The sequence below is a fragment of the Macaca mulatta genome, chromosome 8 (genome assembly GCF_049350105.2).
Source record: "Macaca mulatta isolate MMU2019108-1 chromosome 8, T2T-MMU8v2.0, whole genome shotgun sequence".
Lineage (NCBI taxonomy): Eukaryota > Metazoa > Chordata > Mammalia > Primates > Cercopithecidae > Macaca > Macaca mulatta.
Genome location: NC_133413.1, coordinates 76,664,666 through 76,680,515, shown reverse-complemented (window position 1 = coordinate 76,680,515; position 15,850 = coordinate 76,664,666). Strand labels below are relative to the sequence as shown.

The 15,850-nt window shown below is 43.5% G+C and overlaps 1 long non-coding RNA gene across 3 annotated transcripts; it reads right to left on the bottom strand.

Annotated features, from left to right (window-relative positions):
- Positions 1-1,635: 1,635 nt before the first annotated feature.
- Positions 1,636-14,599, bottom strand: LOC144330800 (uncharacterized). 3 transcript variants are annotated; one of them, XR_013397290.1, is made up of 5 exons: positions 7,265-14,599; positions 5,991-6,126; positions 3,502-5,559; positions 2,785-2,986; positions 1,636-1,856 (listed from the first exon to the last, which is right to left on the bottom strand). It is a non-coding gene; the product is annotated as an uncharacterized LOC144330800 (long non-coding RNA). The 3 variants fall into 3 exon arrangements; XR_013397289.1 differs by having other exon boundaries at positions 5,991-7,714; positions 9,970-14,599; XR_013397291.1 differs by having other exon boundaries at positions 3,502-3,619; positions 5,991-7,714; positions 9,970-14,599.
- Between the last annotated feature and the right edge of the window lie 1,251 nt (positions 14,600-15,850).

Sequence of the window (15,850 nt, the reverse complement as noted above, 5' to 3'; positions counted from 1 at the left end):
TTATATCCATGTTGAACAGCGACCTCCCAGGAATGACAAGTGTGTTTATACTTTTCAGGGTTCTTTGGCTTAGCAGGGAAGTCAAAGACTAGAATCTGTTGTCTAACATATGATACCACGATAAATCCCCAAATTCAGTATATGCTTTCCCATGGTGTAGGCTTTAAACTTCCCATTAGATACGAAAAAAACAAGTTTCAATAGAATTATCCATGAATGAGTAGTGAGTTGCTTTAAAAGCATTAACTCATAAATGCACTTTGGCTATTTGAGTGTCAAAAGCCCGATTAGAATATGCATTTAAAGATTAAGCATGAGTGTGTATGAAGACCCCTGCTTTTGCTGCACATAACCTAAGTATGTAGTTTTATGATTCATTCTCTGTACCTAGGAGGCAGATGTTCTGTCTTATTTAGCCCACAGATAAAATATTGTGGAGTAAGTAAGCAGTAATATATTTTAGAATAGGTTAATGAGGATCAAAAGTGTATATTAAAATGAGGAATATGTACCCCCATGTCACAATGTTTATAAACAGAAGGTCAGTTTGTATTTAAGTCCAATAAAATTAAATATACCAGGCTATTTTATTTCATAATTTAAAAAAATTATTTTTAGGAGATCAAGACCATCCTGGCTAACATGGTGAAACCCCGTCTCTACTAAAAAAAAAATACAAAAAAATTAGCTGGGCGTGGTGGCGGGCGCCTGTAGTCCCAGCTACTCGGGAGACTGAGGCAGGAGAATGTCCTGAAGCTGGGAGGCAGAGATCCCACCACTGCACTCCAGCCTGGGAGACAGAGCAAGACTCTGTCGCAAAAGAAAAAAAAAACGTTATTTTTATAGATTTGGGGGTACAAGTGCAGTTTTGTGACATGGATATGCTGTGGAGTGGTGAAGTCTGGTCTTTTGGTGTAACCGTCACCCAAATAGTGTACCTCGTACCCATTAAGTAATTTCTCATCCATCGTCCTGCTCTCACCTTCCCACATTTCTGAGTCTCCAAAGTCTATTATTCCAGTCTCTGGGTCTATGGGTACACATTATTTAGCTCCCACTGATAAGTGAGAACATGCAGTATTTTAACTTTCTGTTTCCGAGTTACTTTACTTAAGATAATGGCCTCGAGTTCCATACATGTTGATGCAAAAGACATTATTTCACTCTTTTTATGGCCAAATAGTATTCCATGGAATTTGTATGTATACACCACATTTTCTTTATCCAATCATCTATTGATGGACATTTAGGTTAATTTCATACCTTTTGTATGGTGAATAGTGCTGCAATAAACATATGAGTGCGGGTATCTCTTTTATATGCTGATTTCTTTTGAGTAGATACCCAGTAGCAGGATTGCTGGAGAAAATGGTAGTTTTATTTTTAGTTCTTTGAGAAATCTCCACACTATTTTCTTTTCCATAGAGGTGGTATTAATCTACCTTCCCACCAACAGTGTATATGTGTTCCCTTTTCCTCCTTGCAGAATACAGGAGCTATGTGGAGAATTGATGGAAGGACATTCCAGACAGAGAGAACAGCAAACACAAAGGCCTCGAAGTGTGAGCCTGCTTGGCATATTTGAGGGAATTTGAGGATGAAATACTTGGGATTTAAATCTCAATCAGCCATAAATATGGTTTTTCATTCTTTTTATTTTTCATAGTTTTTCATTCTTTTAATTTTCTCATTAAGCAGAAAAATGTTTTTGTTTCAATCTATGTTAAAAACCCAAGTTTCCATCCAGGCACAGTGGCTTACATCTGTAATCCCACCACTTTGGGAGGCTGAGGCAGGTGGATTGCTTGAGCTCAGGAGTTCGAGACCAGTCTGGGCAACGTGGTGAAATCCAGTCTCTACAAAAAAATACAAAAATTAGCCGGGCACGGTGAGCATGCCTCTGGTCCCAGCTACCCAGGAGGCTGAGGTGGGAGAATCACTTGAGCCTAGAAGGTCAAGGCTACAGTGAGCCGTGATTGAGCCACTGCACTCCAGCCTGAGTGATAGGGTGAGACCTAGTCTCAAAAAAAAAAAAAAAAAAAAAAAAATCCAAGTTTCCTACTCTCTATAAATACTACATAACCAACTCACTTTAATTTTTCATTCTTTTGTTAGTGCTTCCTCCATGCTAGGCACATGTAGATGCTGTTAGGGGCTAGGCACGTGTGGCGAACATTACAGACAGACACATTCCCACCTCCAAGGAATGTAGAGTGTTGAAGAATTTGCAATACCTCACAATCTTCATTTTCATAATCTAGTGTGGGTAGCTTTAGGAGCCAGGATTGAGAATTCAGTCGGAAAGAGAAATGGGAGAGCACTAGTGGAGAAGCAGGAGGGCCTCATGGGCAGACGGGCTCCAGCCTCAGAGGAGGGAGACAAGGAGGCAGGGGAGCAGACAAGCAGACCAACGGGTTCACAGACCACCAGGTTTGCGCCCTTGCAGGTAGGAATTCAAGCCAAGTACCTCAGGCAGCTGCAAGGGGCCTATGTGAAAGGCAGCAGACAACCATGGCAAGAAAGGAGCTGAAACAGCCTGTGTCTTGGCCACTGCACTCAAGGTTTGGTGTGGAGAGTTTTCAAGCATTATTGTCAGGGCCAAAGGACAACATCTCCATTTTTCTGTTGTGCTCAGGCCACAAGCTGAAAAGGCAAAGGCAGGATTGAACCACATTGCTCACCACAGAATTCGGGTGATGCCTGCTTGTTGAGTTGGATCGCCTGGTTCCTGACTCATTACCTGAATTGGACCCCATCCGCCTTCCAGCACTGTGCCCTCCTCACCTCCCAGGGGTGTCCTGGCACCGTCGTTCTCGTCTGCACTGCCAGTTGCCGCTTTCATCTGCACCCTCTTTCCTCAGCCTTCTGCTGAGTACTGACAAGTACCCTCATTGTAGAAAGTGCCAGAGCACAAAGCAATGACATTTCCAGTAAATCTCTCAGATAAGGTGGACTTCGAATGTGTTTCTTTCTTGCAGGAGAGTGCCTAGAAAAATCCAAAACATTTGGTCTTCATTTCAATTCAAATGTGAATAATCAAAATTTTTCATGATGGTTGTTTGTATTGGAGGATCTTTTTCCTTGAGTAGCTCTTTATCTATTTATGTTTTTAAAAGAGGCACACTTATACTTTCTTCCCCGTACATGGATACATAGGTCATACACCTTTTGTATGAGCAGTGAATCGTGTAACTCCATACATGAACATACCTAGTATACATTCATAACCATCCTTATCTGTGAAAGGACAACAGTATTCAAAATGTAAGCCAAAGTAGAATGTGAATGCTGGGCTCAGGACCTTATATATATTTTATAAAAGGTAAAAGAAACCTGGTAGCTGGGCCAGGCACCGTGGCTCACGTCTGTAATCCCAGCACTTTGGGAGACTGAGGCGGGTGGATTACCTGAGGTCAGGAGTTTGAGACCAGCCTGGCTAACATGGTGAAACCCCATCTCTACTAAAAATACAAGAAATTGGCCGGGCATGGTGGCACATGCCTGTAATCCCAGCTACTTGGGAGGCTGAGGCAGGAGAATCTCTTGAACCTGGGAGGTGGAAGTTGCAGTGAACCGGGATCACACCACTGCACTCCGGTTTGGGCGACAGAGCCAGACCCTAAAAAAAAAAAAAAAAAAAAAAAGGAAAGAAAGAAAGGAAGAAAGAAAGAAGAAAGAAATCTGGTAGCTGGCATTCATATAATTAGTTCCAGTATTTGAAGCCTATTGCTTGTTTCTCAGCTGTCTTGGCAACCTGGTGTACAGATAAACTCTCTCTGAGGAGATGAAACCCTTGGAAAGAAGGCCAGATGCTCACACTGACTTAATAAAACTATACTATTACAAGGAGGATTGCATTCACCTTGTTCTATCCTCCTAACTTTTTTTTTATTTAAGTATATTTTTATTTTGTGGGCTCAGAAAGTTTTTCTTGTTAATAACTTTTTTCAGTAATTATGTGTTTTTAAATAAACACATTATACTCCATGCAGAAAATGTGAGAAACATAGATATTCCCTTTACTTCTGAAAACCTTACCTTCTCAACCACCAGCTGAATGATGACGTGCATGGGATCAACCCTAGTGCAACACAAGCTTCACATAATTTATAGACAGGTTCCTTAACTTAGGGATGTGGCAAAGGATTTCTTGGGAATGACAGCTACATCTAGTTTATTAAACAAGTAACTTGGATGTAAATGTGTAGGTGATTCTGGATATGCTGCTTCTTTCTCATTCAGAAGTTGGTAGCAACACCTGGTCAGCCGTGGTGGCTCATTCCTGTATCCCAGCACTTTGGGAGGCCAAGGCAGGCAGATCATGAGATCAGGAGATCGAGACCATCCTGGCTAACACGGTGAAACCCCGTCTCTACTAAACATACAAAACATTAACCAGGTGTGGTGGTGGGCACCTATAGTCCCAGCTACTTGGGAGGCTGAGGCAGGAGAATGGCGTGAACCCGGGAGGCAGAGCTTGCAGTGAGCCAAGATCACGCCACTGTACTCCAGCCTGGGCGACAGAGCGAGACTCCGTCTCAAAGAAAAAAAAGTCGGTGGCAACACATAGTGTGGTTGTGGGAATTGTATCAGCATTATCCAGCTTAGATTCCCTTCTTCCTGGCTTGGTGTTTTTATCCTTCCTGGCATGGAGTGTTAATTTCTTATTTTGGAGAACTAATATGCTTTGGGTGTTTGTTACCTCCAAATCTCATGTCGAAATACAATCCCCAATGATGGAGGTGGGGCCTGGTGTGAGGTGATTGGATCATGGGGGTGGATTCTTCATGAATGACTTAGTGCCATCCCCATGGTGATGAGTGAGTTCTCACTTGGTTAATTCATTCGAGATCTGGTTGTTTAAAAGAGTCTGGGACCTTCCCCTTCTCTCTCTTATTCCCACTCTGACCACATGATACACCTGATACTGCTTCATCTTCTGCCATTATTGGAAGCTTCCTGAGGTCCCAACCAGAAGCAGATGCTGGCACCATGCTTCGTGCACAGCCTGCAGAACCATGAGACAACTAAAACTCTTTTCTTTATAAATTTCTCAGCCTCAGGTACTTCTTCATAGTGATGCAAAAAATGACTAATACAGGGCCGTTATTACCAATCCCCCAAAATTTTCAGCCCTGACTTTTGACAAGTACAGACCATAAATATGTAATCATTTGCCTCTCTGGATCACTCTATACACCCTATTTTAAGAAAGACCATTGTACTTCCTACGCAAAACATATCTTAGGGAGCAGCACCAGAAGCGGCATTATATTTTATGTCCAATATCTTGTAGGTTCCATTTTATCTGCCCCCGTAGGCCTCCACTGAACATACTGCTGTCTCTACCTCAAACCCAACATCTAAACTTGAACTAAGCAACTGCTTCATAAAACTAGCTCCCCTGTTGATTTCCTACTTCGGTTACACATTTTCCCAGTCATTAGGCTTAAACTTGCAAAACCATCTTCAATGCTCCTTCTTGGTCCTCTGTCAGTCAACACGTCCCAACCACTTTGAATGTCATCACATCCATTGTACTGCTGCTCCATTTTGCTTCTAGAAAAATTATCACAGTTAGTGTCAAAATGTGGATTCAATAATGTGTCATTACGGGGGCTGAGTGCTAAAAGAGGAATAGTTTAGAGTTTCTGGTTTACTCAACTATGCTAAAGATTCTTGTCTGGGAAACATTACACTTATTGTTGAAAAGTTGTTAAAATTTCCGTTGTTTGATTGTAGAAATATTCAGGTTTTTTCCTTCCTTTTTTTCTTTCTCCTTCTTAGTTTGATGGAGAAAAGAAGAGGGAGGGGAATTGCTTTTTTGATGTCCTGGAAGTGACAGAAAGGTTAACATTCTCTCTTTTACCTAGTTGGGCAAACGAAGATGGTGGCTTTAATAATTAGAAGCTGCAGTTTGGTTGATTACTAGGGCCTGGAACAGATGTACTATTAACTGGTCATCATAAGACTCAGGGCTTGTTGCTTACCTGAATTTCAGCAGCTCTCTTCACAGAGATGTTATGTCTTTTACTTTGTTCCAGAGTGTGCTTAGGGGGTTACCAAGTCAAATTGGCCAGCCCACAAACTGTTGAACTTTAGTCCACAAAGTAGTAGCTATAGAAACTGAAAGGGTCATTTAGAAAGGCCATGTTCAATTAAAGACATCTGTGGTTAACACCAAAAAAGAAAGAAGGAAAGCCCGTTGACCCTCAATCCACTCTATGAACAGTTTTACTTCTGTTTCTGAACAGTGAAGTGTAAACCATTTTCAAAGCAAAATGTCTCTGAACAAAAGAAGTTATAATGCAACCACAGCTGCCAAGGTCAGGCTGAGCTCTCCCTTTGGATAGGCAAATGATGTTTGATCCTATATACCTTTGACTAATGTGGCTTAAGTAATCAACACTTTTCTAAAAGTTCTTGTAAAAATATCATTCCCTAAAAGATTTCAGTTCTGACATTTATGAGGAACATCAGTTTCTAAAAGGAAATACAGTCACATTTGCTTTACAACACTTGTCACATGTTTAACCAGGGTAGATTTACAAGCTCAGTGTCTTAGGCACATGCTTTTAAAAGTCAAAGTTCAATCTTAAATCTATCCCAATGTGGATAAGAAAAGTGACCATATTTATAACCAACCACTGAAAAGCCAAGAGCAGACAGGAGACATGGGAAGAAGGAGAAAGCTAGTGAGAGTATGTGAAGTGGGGGGAGGGCACGAAATGAGAGTCAAGTCCTCATTCCTTCCCACAGCTCCCAAGATTCCTTCCATCAAAAACACACAAGCCCAGTGCCAAGCACAAGTGTGGGTGTGGATGTGGGCATGTAGGTTATGGCAGTGTGTCCAGAATATAGGAGGCTTTCCCTTTAGGATCTTGCAGTTTCATGAGGGAGACTGATGTAGATCACTAGTTGTGATGAAAAGCTGGCCTTGACAGATGTGTAAACAGCTTTCTGATACGTAGCAGAAGAGCAGGGGCAGAAAGTTTCCTTTCCCCTGGATGGAGCAGGGATGTTCTCATGGAGATGGTAAGACTTGAGCAGGGTCTCTAGTGATTAGTAGGATCAGGAAAGGTAGGAGATGAAAGAAAAGGAGTCAGCCAGACATGGTGACATAGGCTGTTCCCAGAGAACAGCAAATGAATCGCACTCTTAGGACACAATTTGCATAGGGAGTGTATTAGTCCATTTTCACACTGCTGAAAAAGATACCTGAGACTGGGCAATTTACAAAGGAAAGAGGTTTAATTGGACTTACAGTTCCACATGGCTGGAGAAGCCTCACAATCATGATGGAAAGCAAAGAGGAGCAAGTCACATCTTACGTGGATGGCAGCAGGCAAAGAGAGAATGAGGAAGTTGCAAAAGCAGAAACCCCTGATAAAACCATGAGATCTCGTGAGACTTATTCACTACCATGAGAACAGTATGGGGAAAACCGCCTCCATGATTCAATTATCTCCCACCAGGTCCCTCCCACAACACGTGGGAATTATGGGAGTACAATTCAAGATGAGATTTGGGTGGGGACACAGAGCTAAACCATATCATTCCACCCTGGTTCCTGCCAAATCTCATGTCCTCACATTTCAAAATCAATCATGCCTTCCCAACAGTTCCCCAAAGTCTTAACTCATTTCAGCATTAACTCAAAAGTCCACAGTCCAAAGTCTCATCTGAGAAAGGCAAGTCCCTTCCGCCCATGAGCCTGTAAAATCAAAAGGAAGTTAGTTATTTCCTAGATACAAAGGGGATACAGACATTGGGTAAATAGAGCCATTCCAAATGGGAGAAATTGGCCAAAACAAAAGGGCTACAGGCCCCAGGCAAATCTGAAATCCAAAGAGGCAGTCAAATCTTAGAGCTCCAAAGTTAACTCCTTTGATTCCATGTCACACATCCAGGTCACACTGATGAAAAGGTAGGTTCCCATAGTCTTGGGCAACTCTACCCCTGTGGCTTTGCAGGGTGCAGCCTCCCTCCCAGTCACTCTCATGGACTGGTGTTGAGAGTCTGCAGCTTTTCCAAGTGCATGGTGCAAGCTGCCAGTGGATCTACCATTCACAGTCTGGGGGATGGGGATGCTTTTCTCACAGCTCCACTAGGCAGTGCCCCAGTAGGGACTCTGTGTGGGGGCTCTGACCCCACATTTCCCTTCTGCACTGCCCTAGCAGAGGTTCTCCATGAGAGCCCCACCCCTGCAGCAAACTTCTGCCTGGGTATCCAGGCATTTCCATACATCTTCTGAAATCTAGGTAGAGGTTTCAAAACCTCAATTCTTGACTTCTGTGCACCCACAGGCTCAACACAACATGAAAGCTGCCAAGGCTTGGGGCTTGCACCATCTGAAGCCATGGCCTAAGCTCTATGTTGGCCCCTTTCAGCCATGGTTGGAGCAGCTTGAACGCAGGGCATCAAGTCCCTTGGCTGCACACAGCTCGGGGATGCTGGACCTCGCCCATGAAACCACTTTTTCTTCCTATGCCTCCAGACCTGTGATGGGAGGAGCTGCCGTGAAGACCTCTGACATGCCCTAGAAATATTTTCCCCATTGCCTTAGGGATTAACATTCTGTGCCTCGTTACTTATGTAAATTTCTGCCTCATTGTCAGGCTGCAAATTTTCTAAACTTTTATGCTCTGTTTCCCTTTTAATACTGAATGTTTTTAACAGCACCCAAGTCACATCTTGAATGCTTTGCTATTTAGAAATTTCTTCGGCCAGATATCCTAAATCATCTCTCTCAAGTTCAAAGTTCTACAAGTCTCTAGGGCAGGGGCAAAATGCCACCAGTCTCTTTGCTAAAACATATCAAGAGTCACATTTGCTCTAGTTCCCAGTAAGTTCCTCATCTCCATCTGAGACCAACTCAGCCTGGATTTCATTGTCCATATCATTATCAGCATTTTCGTCAAAGCCATTCAACAAGTCTCTAGGGAGTTCCAAACTTTCCCACATTTTCCTGTCTTCTTCTGAGCCCTCCAAACTGTTCCAACCTCTGCCCCTTACCCAGTTCCAAAATTGCCTCCAGATTTTGGGGTATCTCTTCAGCAACAACCCACTTCACTGGTACAACTTTACTATATTAGTCCATTTTCATGCTGCTGATAAAGACATACCTGAGACTGGGCAATTTACAAAGGAAGGGGTTTAACTGGACTTACAGTTCCACGTGGCTTGGGAAGCCTCACAATCATGGCAGAAGGTAAAGAGGAGCAAGTCACATCTTATGTGGATAACAGCAGGCAAAGAGAGAATGAGGAAGATGCAAAAGCAGAAACCCCTGATAAAACCATCAGATCTCATAAGACTTATTCACTATGACGAGAACAGTATGGGGGAAACCATCGCCATGATTTAATTATCTCCCACCAGGTCCCTCCCACAACATGTGGGAATTACGGGAGTATAATTCAAGATAAGATTTGGGTGGGGACACAGCCAAACCATATCAGAGAGTGTTTGTCTCAGCCTGCGATATAATTTGTATATTTGTCCCCACCCAAATCTCATGTTCAATTGTAAACCCTAATGTTGGAGGTGGGTCCTGGCGGGAAGTGATTGAATCACAGGGGTAGATTTCTCATGAATGGATTAGCACCATCCCCTTGGTGCTATTCTTGTGATAGTGAGTGAGTTGTCATGAGATCTTGTCATTTAGAACTGTGTGGGACCTCCCTGCCAACTCTCTCTCTTGTTCCTGCTTTTACCATGTGAAATGCATGCTCCTACTTTACTTACTGCCATGACTGTAAGCTTCCTAAGGCCTCAGCACAAGGTGAGCAGACATCAGCACCATGCTTCTCATGAGGCCTGTAGAACTGTGAGGCAATTAAATCTCTTTTCTTTATAAATTACCCAGTCTCAGGTATTTCTTTATAGCAATGCAAGAATGGCCTAATATAGTATATTTATGCTGCTATAACAAAATGCCCGAGATGCAGTAATTTATAAAGAACATACATTTATTTTCTCACAATTCTGGAGACTAGGAAGTCCAAAATCAAGGTGCTGCTGGTTCAGTTGTCTGGTGAAGGCTGCTCTCTGCTTCCAAGATGGTGCACTGTGGTTGCATCCCCAGAAGGGAGAAACACTATGTCCTCACATGGCAGAAGGTGGAAGGGCAAGAGAAGCAAACACTGTGTGAAACCTCTTTTTTAAAATTAATTAATTATTATTATTATTATTATTTTTGAGATGGAGTCTCACTCTGTCTCCCAGGCTGGAGTACAGTGGTGCGATCTCAGCTCACTGCAACCTCCACTTCCTGGGTTCAAGTCAGATTCTCTGGCCTTAGCCTCCCGAGTAGCTGGGACAACAGGCATGTGCCACCACACCTGGCTAATGTTTGTATTTTTAGTAGAGACAGAGTTTTGCCATGTTAGCCAGGTGGTCTCAAACTCCTGACCTCAAGTGATCCACCTGCCTCGGCTTCCCAAAGTGCTGGGATTATAGGCGTGAGCCACCATGCCTGGCCTGAAGCCTCTTTCATAAGGGCCTTCATCCCATTCATGAGAGGAAGAGCTCTCATGACCCAATCACCTCTTAAAGGCCCTACCTCTTAACACTATCACATTGTCCTTAAGCTTCAACTCCTGAATTTTGGAAGAGACATATTCAAACCACAGCATTCCACTCTGGCTCCCCTAAATTCATGTCTCTCTCACGTGCAAAATATATTCATTCCATCCCTCAAAGTCTTAACTCATTCCAGCATCAACTCAAAAGTTTAAAGTCTAGAGTCTCATCTAAACCAGATATAGATAATACTCAAGGCACAATTCACCCTGAGACAAAGTTCCTTCCAGCTGTGAGCCTGCAAAACCAAACAGGTTATGTGCTTCCAAAATACAATTTGGACATTTCTATTCCACAAAGGAGAAATTGGGAAGAATAAGGGGCGACAGATTCCAAGTAAGACCAAAACCCAACAAGGCAAACAACATTAAATCTTGAGGCTAGAGAATAATCTTCTTAGACACCATGTTCTGGATTCTGGACACACTGGGACAGGGGTTAAACCTCCAAGTCTCTTGGCAGCCTTGTGTCCATGGTTTTGCTGGACACTACACACACTAAAGTGCTCACAGGTTGGAGTCAGGTGCCTGTGGCTCTCTTAGGCGGGTGTTGCACACTGGTGGCTCCACAGGTCTGGAGTCTTGGGGACAGCCCTGTTCCCATGGCTCCACTGAGCCCTGCCTTAGAGGCAGCTTTCTGCAGTGGCCCTCCCCTCTTAACTCCAATAAGCATCTCTCTAGTGGGGGCTCTCTTTGGCACCCCTGCTCCTGTGACAGTTCTCTGTCTAGGCTCCGCAGGTCTCTAAGGCATCCTTTGAAATCTAACTGGAGGCAGCCATACCTTTACAGCACTTGCATTCTGCTAGCCTGCAGAATTAACACCACATGGATGCCATTAAGGCTTATGACCTGTACCTTACAGAGAGGTATTCCAAGCCACATGTTCCTGGTTAAACCACAACCGGGGCAGGTGAGAAGGACTGCACAAGAATGCTGGGAGCAGACACTTTTAAGATGGCCTAAGTGAACTCCTATATTCCATGGGAATCCTGGGTTCTTTCCTGGAAACCATTCTGCCCTCAAGGCCCTGTCACTCTGGCTTGTTATGGGCTTGGTAGCCTCAAAGATCTCCAGAATGCCTTCAGGGTCATTCTCCCATTCATATTCTTGATGAATAGCACCTGGCTTCCTCCTGTCTCTACTAATCTCCTCATCAAATGGTTGCTTGGCCACACCCTTGATGTTCTCTCCTGAACACACTTATTTTCATTCTTTACATGGCAGGCTGAACATTTTTCAAATCTTTAACTTCTACTTCCCTTTTAATGATAAATTCTGTCTTTAAATCATTTCTCTCTTCTCACATTTTCTCATCTTCTCCCATTTTTATAAGCAGTTAAAAGAAGCCATGCACCGCCCTGAATATTTTGCTGCCTAGAAATTTCTTCTGCCACATATCCTAGTTTATCACTCTTAAATTCTGACTTCCACAAAGTATAGGACTTGGACGTAATTCAGTTCTTGGCCATGTGGTAACAAGGATGGCCATTCCCCCAGTTTCCAATACCTTGTTTTAATTTCTAAGAACTCATCAAAATAGCCTTTTCTGTCCATATTTCCACCAGCATTCTGATCAGAACCACTTAAATAATCACTAACAAGATCAAGGATCTTTTTTCTTCTGAGTGTTCACCAGAATCACCCTTAGTGCTCTGTTCATGGCAATACAGCCTTTTTTTTTTTTCAGTATTTACTTTAAGACTGTTCCAGTCTCTACCCATAACCCAGTTTCAAAGCCACTTCCATATTTCCAGGTATTTATTATAGCACTCACCCCACTTCTCACTACCAATGTCTGCCTCAGTCTGTGCTGTAATAGGCGATAACCTAATATCTAAGACTGGACAATTTATAAACAACAGAAATTTATTTTTCACAGGTCTGGAAGCTGAAGAGGCCAAGATTGGAGCACCAGAAGATTCATGTCTCGTGAGGCCTTGCTCTCAGCTGCAATGTGATGACTTCTTGCTGCACCCTCACATGGTGGTAGGGCAATGGAGCTCCCTTCAACCTCTTATATAAGGTCACTGATTCCATCCATGAGAGCTCTGCCCTCATGACTGAATCACCTCCTAAAGACCCACTACTTAATGCTGTTGCACTGGAGATTAAGTTTCAACATGAATTTTGGAGGAGGCACAAACATTCAAATCATAGCCTTTCACCCCTTGCTCACTAAAATTCAAGTCCTTCTCCCATACGAAATGCATTCATTCCATCCCAATAGCCCCCAAGTCTTAACTTGTTCCAGTATCAACTTAAAAGTCTAAAGAGTCTCCTCTAAATCAGATATGGGTGACACTCGAGGTATGATTCATCCTGAGTCAAATTCCCCCTCCTGCTGTGAGTCTGTGAAGTCAAAAAAATTTGCTTGCAAAACACAATGCTTAGACAGGCATAGAACAGACATTCCCATTCCAAAGGGAGAAATAGAAAACAAGAAAAAGTAACAGATGCCAACCAAACCCAAAATCCATCAGGACAAACATTAAATCTTAAGTGTCCAGAATAATCTTCTTTAACTACACGCCCCACCTGCTGGACACACTGGGGGTACAGTTGGACCCCCAAAGTTCTGGTAAGCCCTGCCCTTATGGCTTTGTTTGGTGCCACCCATGCAGTAGCTCTCACACATTGGAGTCATGTGCCTGTGGCTTTTCCAGGCTGGCCTGCATGATGGTAACACTAGAGTTCTGGGGTCTCAGGGGTGCCCCACTCCTATGACTCCGCTAGAGATTGCCCTGGTGGGAGCTCTCTGCAGTGGCTCCACACTTGCAGCAATTCTCTGCCTAGGCCCCAAGTATCTCCAGGACATCCTTTGAAATCTAGGTGGACATAGCCATGGCCCCAAGCTCTTGCAGTCTTTGTGCCTGTAGGAGTTAGCACCACGTGGATGCTGCCAGGGTTTACCACTTGTGCCCTCCAGAGGTGTGGCCATAGCTGACCACCCTGCACATGGGCCTACTGGAGCCACATGTGGGGCACCAGAGGAGCTCTGCACTGGAACGTGGGTGACAGGAACTTAAGGTGGCCCTAGGCAGGAGTCTCGAGGTCACATGGGCACTTCCATCTGGGCTCTTCCATTGGAACCTATTCTGCCCTCAAGGCTCTGGCACTCTGGGCCTGTGATGGGAGTGGCAGCCCCAAAGATCTCCAAAATGCCTTCAGCGTCATTCTTCCATTGTCTTGATGAATAGCACATGGCTTCCTTCATTCATGCTAATCTCCTCATCAAATGATCTTTTGGCCACACCCTTGGTTTTCTCTGCCAGGCATACTGTCTTATTCTTTACTACCTGGCCAGGATGAGAGTTTTCCAAATCGTTATGTTCTGTCTTCTTTGTGGTTAAAATTCTGTCTTCAATTTGCTTCTCTCTTCTCACATTTTACTATAAGCAGTTAAGAGAAGTCAAGCTGCATCCTCAACACTTTACTTAGAGATTTCATCCACCAAATATCCTAATTCATCACTCTTAAGTTCTGTTTTCCACAAAACACTAGGACACAAATACAATTCAGCCAAGTTGTTTTTCGCTTTATAACAAGGATGGCTTTTACTCCATCTCCAGTATCATGTTTCTCATTTCCATCTAAGACTTCATCAGAATGGCCCTTACTGTTCATATTTCTACCAACATTCTGTTAATTATTTCTTAATCACTAAGAAGATTGAAGAATTCTCTACTGCCCACCTCTTCTTCTGAGCCCTCACCAAAATCACCCTTAATGTCCTGTTCATGACAATATAGTTTTTTTTCTAGTGTTCACTTCCAAACATTTCCAGCCTCTACCTGTTACCCAGTTCCAAAGCTACTTCCACATTTTCAGGTATTTATAGAAACATCCCATTTCTTACTACCAAATTCTGTTTTGGCCCTTTTGGGCTGCTATGACAAAATGCCTAAGACTGGGTAACTTATAAAGAACAGAAATTTATTTTTCACAGTTCTGGTGGCTGGGGAAGCCAAGATCAACGTGCCAGCAGATTCAGTGACTGATAAGGGCTAGTACTCTGCTCCATAGATGGTGCCTTGTTGTTGTGTTCTCACATGGTGGAAGCGGCAGGGAGCTCCCTTTAACCTCTTCTATAAGGTCACTGAATCCATCCATGAGGACTCTGTCCTCATGACTTGATCACCTCCAAAGGGCCACACTATTTAACACTGCTGTATTGGAGATTAGGCTTCAATGTGAATTTTGGAAGGACACAAACCTTCAAACCATAGCAACTTCCAATCAATTTCCTTTTTTATCTAAGTTAGTTTATGATAGGGTTCTGTCACTTGCAATTGGAAGGATCCTGGTTGCCTGTGCTGGTTATCTTCATTTACTTGGCTATTCCCTCCATCTATAGTCCTCATTTTGTCCTGCATCCCCGAAAGCTAACTGCATGGATCACACCCATGGGTTCCCTTGCCCTCCTACTTCTAGTTGGGGTTCACCAGTGAGAGTCTCTAGCAGGAGATGCAGTAAGGGGAGAGTGAGGCTTAGGATTTATTGCCCTGACACTGCTCCATCCAGGCCCTGTGGATTTTGTGCAGGCCTCTCCTGAATGCACAGCTCCTGGCAGCAGCCTTGGAGACAGCAGCTGTCTCCCAGCCTTGGTAACTTCTCCCTTCCTCTGTCCCTTCCCACCAAGATGTGGAAATGGCTCCCTGCTGTGACTAGCCCAAAGTAGGGTACAGTCTTTTGTTGCTCTTTTTAAATCCTGCCAATACATTTGCAAATAGTACTTTTACTAAAATCACCTTAATTACTCAGTTAGAGAGTGTCACCTCCTTTTTCCCAGGATCCTGACTGCTACAAGCCCTCAGCTGACTGGTAGGTTGGGGGTTGTAGGGATGAATCTTTCCTAGACTAGGACTCTTGGGATCTAAATTATAAACAAACTGCTAAACATTCTGGATTATTCTGTTTTGAAACAATACCATCATCAACTGTTAGCCTACAGGTGACATGTTTAGCCCAGGATCTGCAAATCCATAGCTGAGGTACCAGCATTTCCCATTCCCATGTATTTGTATGAATTCATTAATGAAATTACAAGTCTGTCCACTGGGTCTTCAGCAGTCACCATCAGTCCACTGCTTGCCCTTCAAGTATTAACCCCAAAGTCCTGCACTTTTGTCCTGATATCTACTGTGCCCAAGACATGTCCTTGAAATACGGGGATGGCCAAGAATCCCAATGCTCCACTGGAGCCTCACTTCCAGCTGAGAATTTTAGAGCTAAGTCAGGGATCACTTGCCCTGGAAATGCCCAATCCT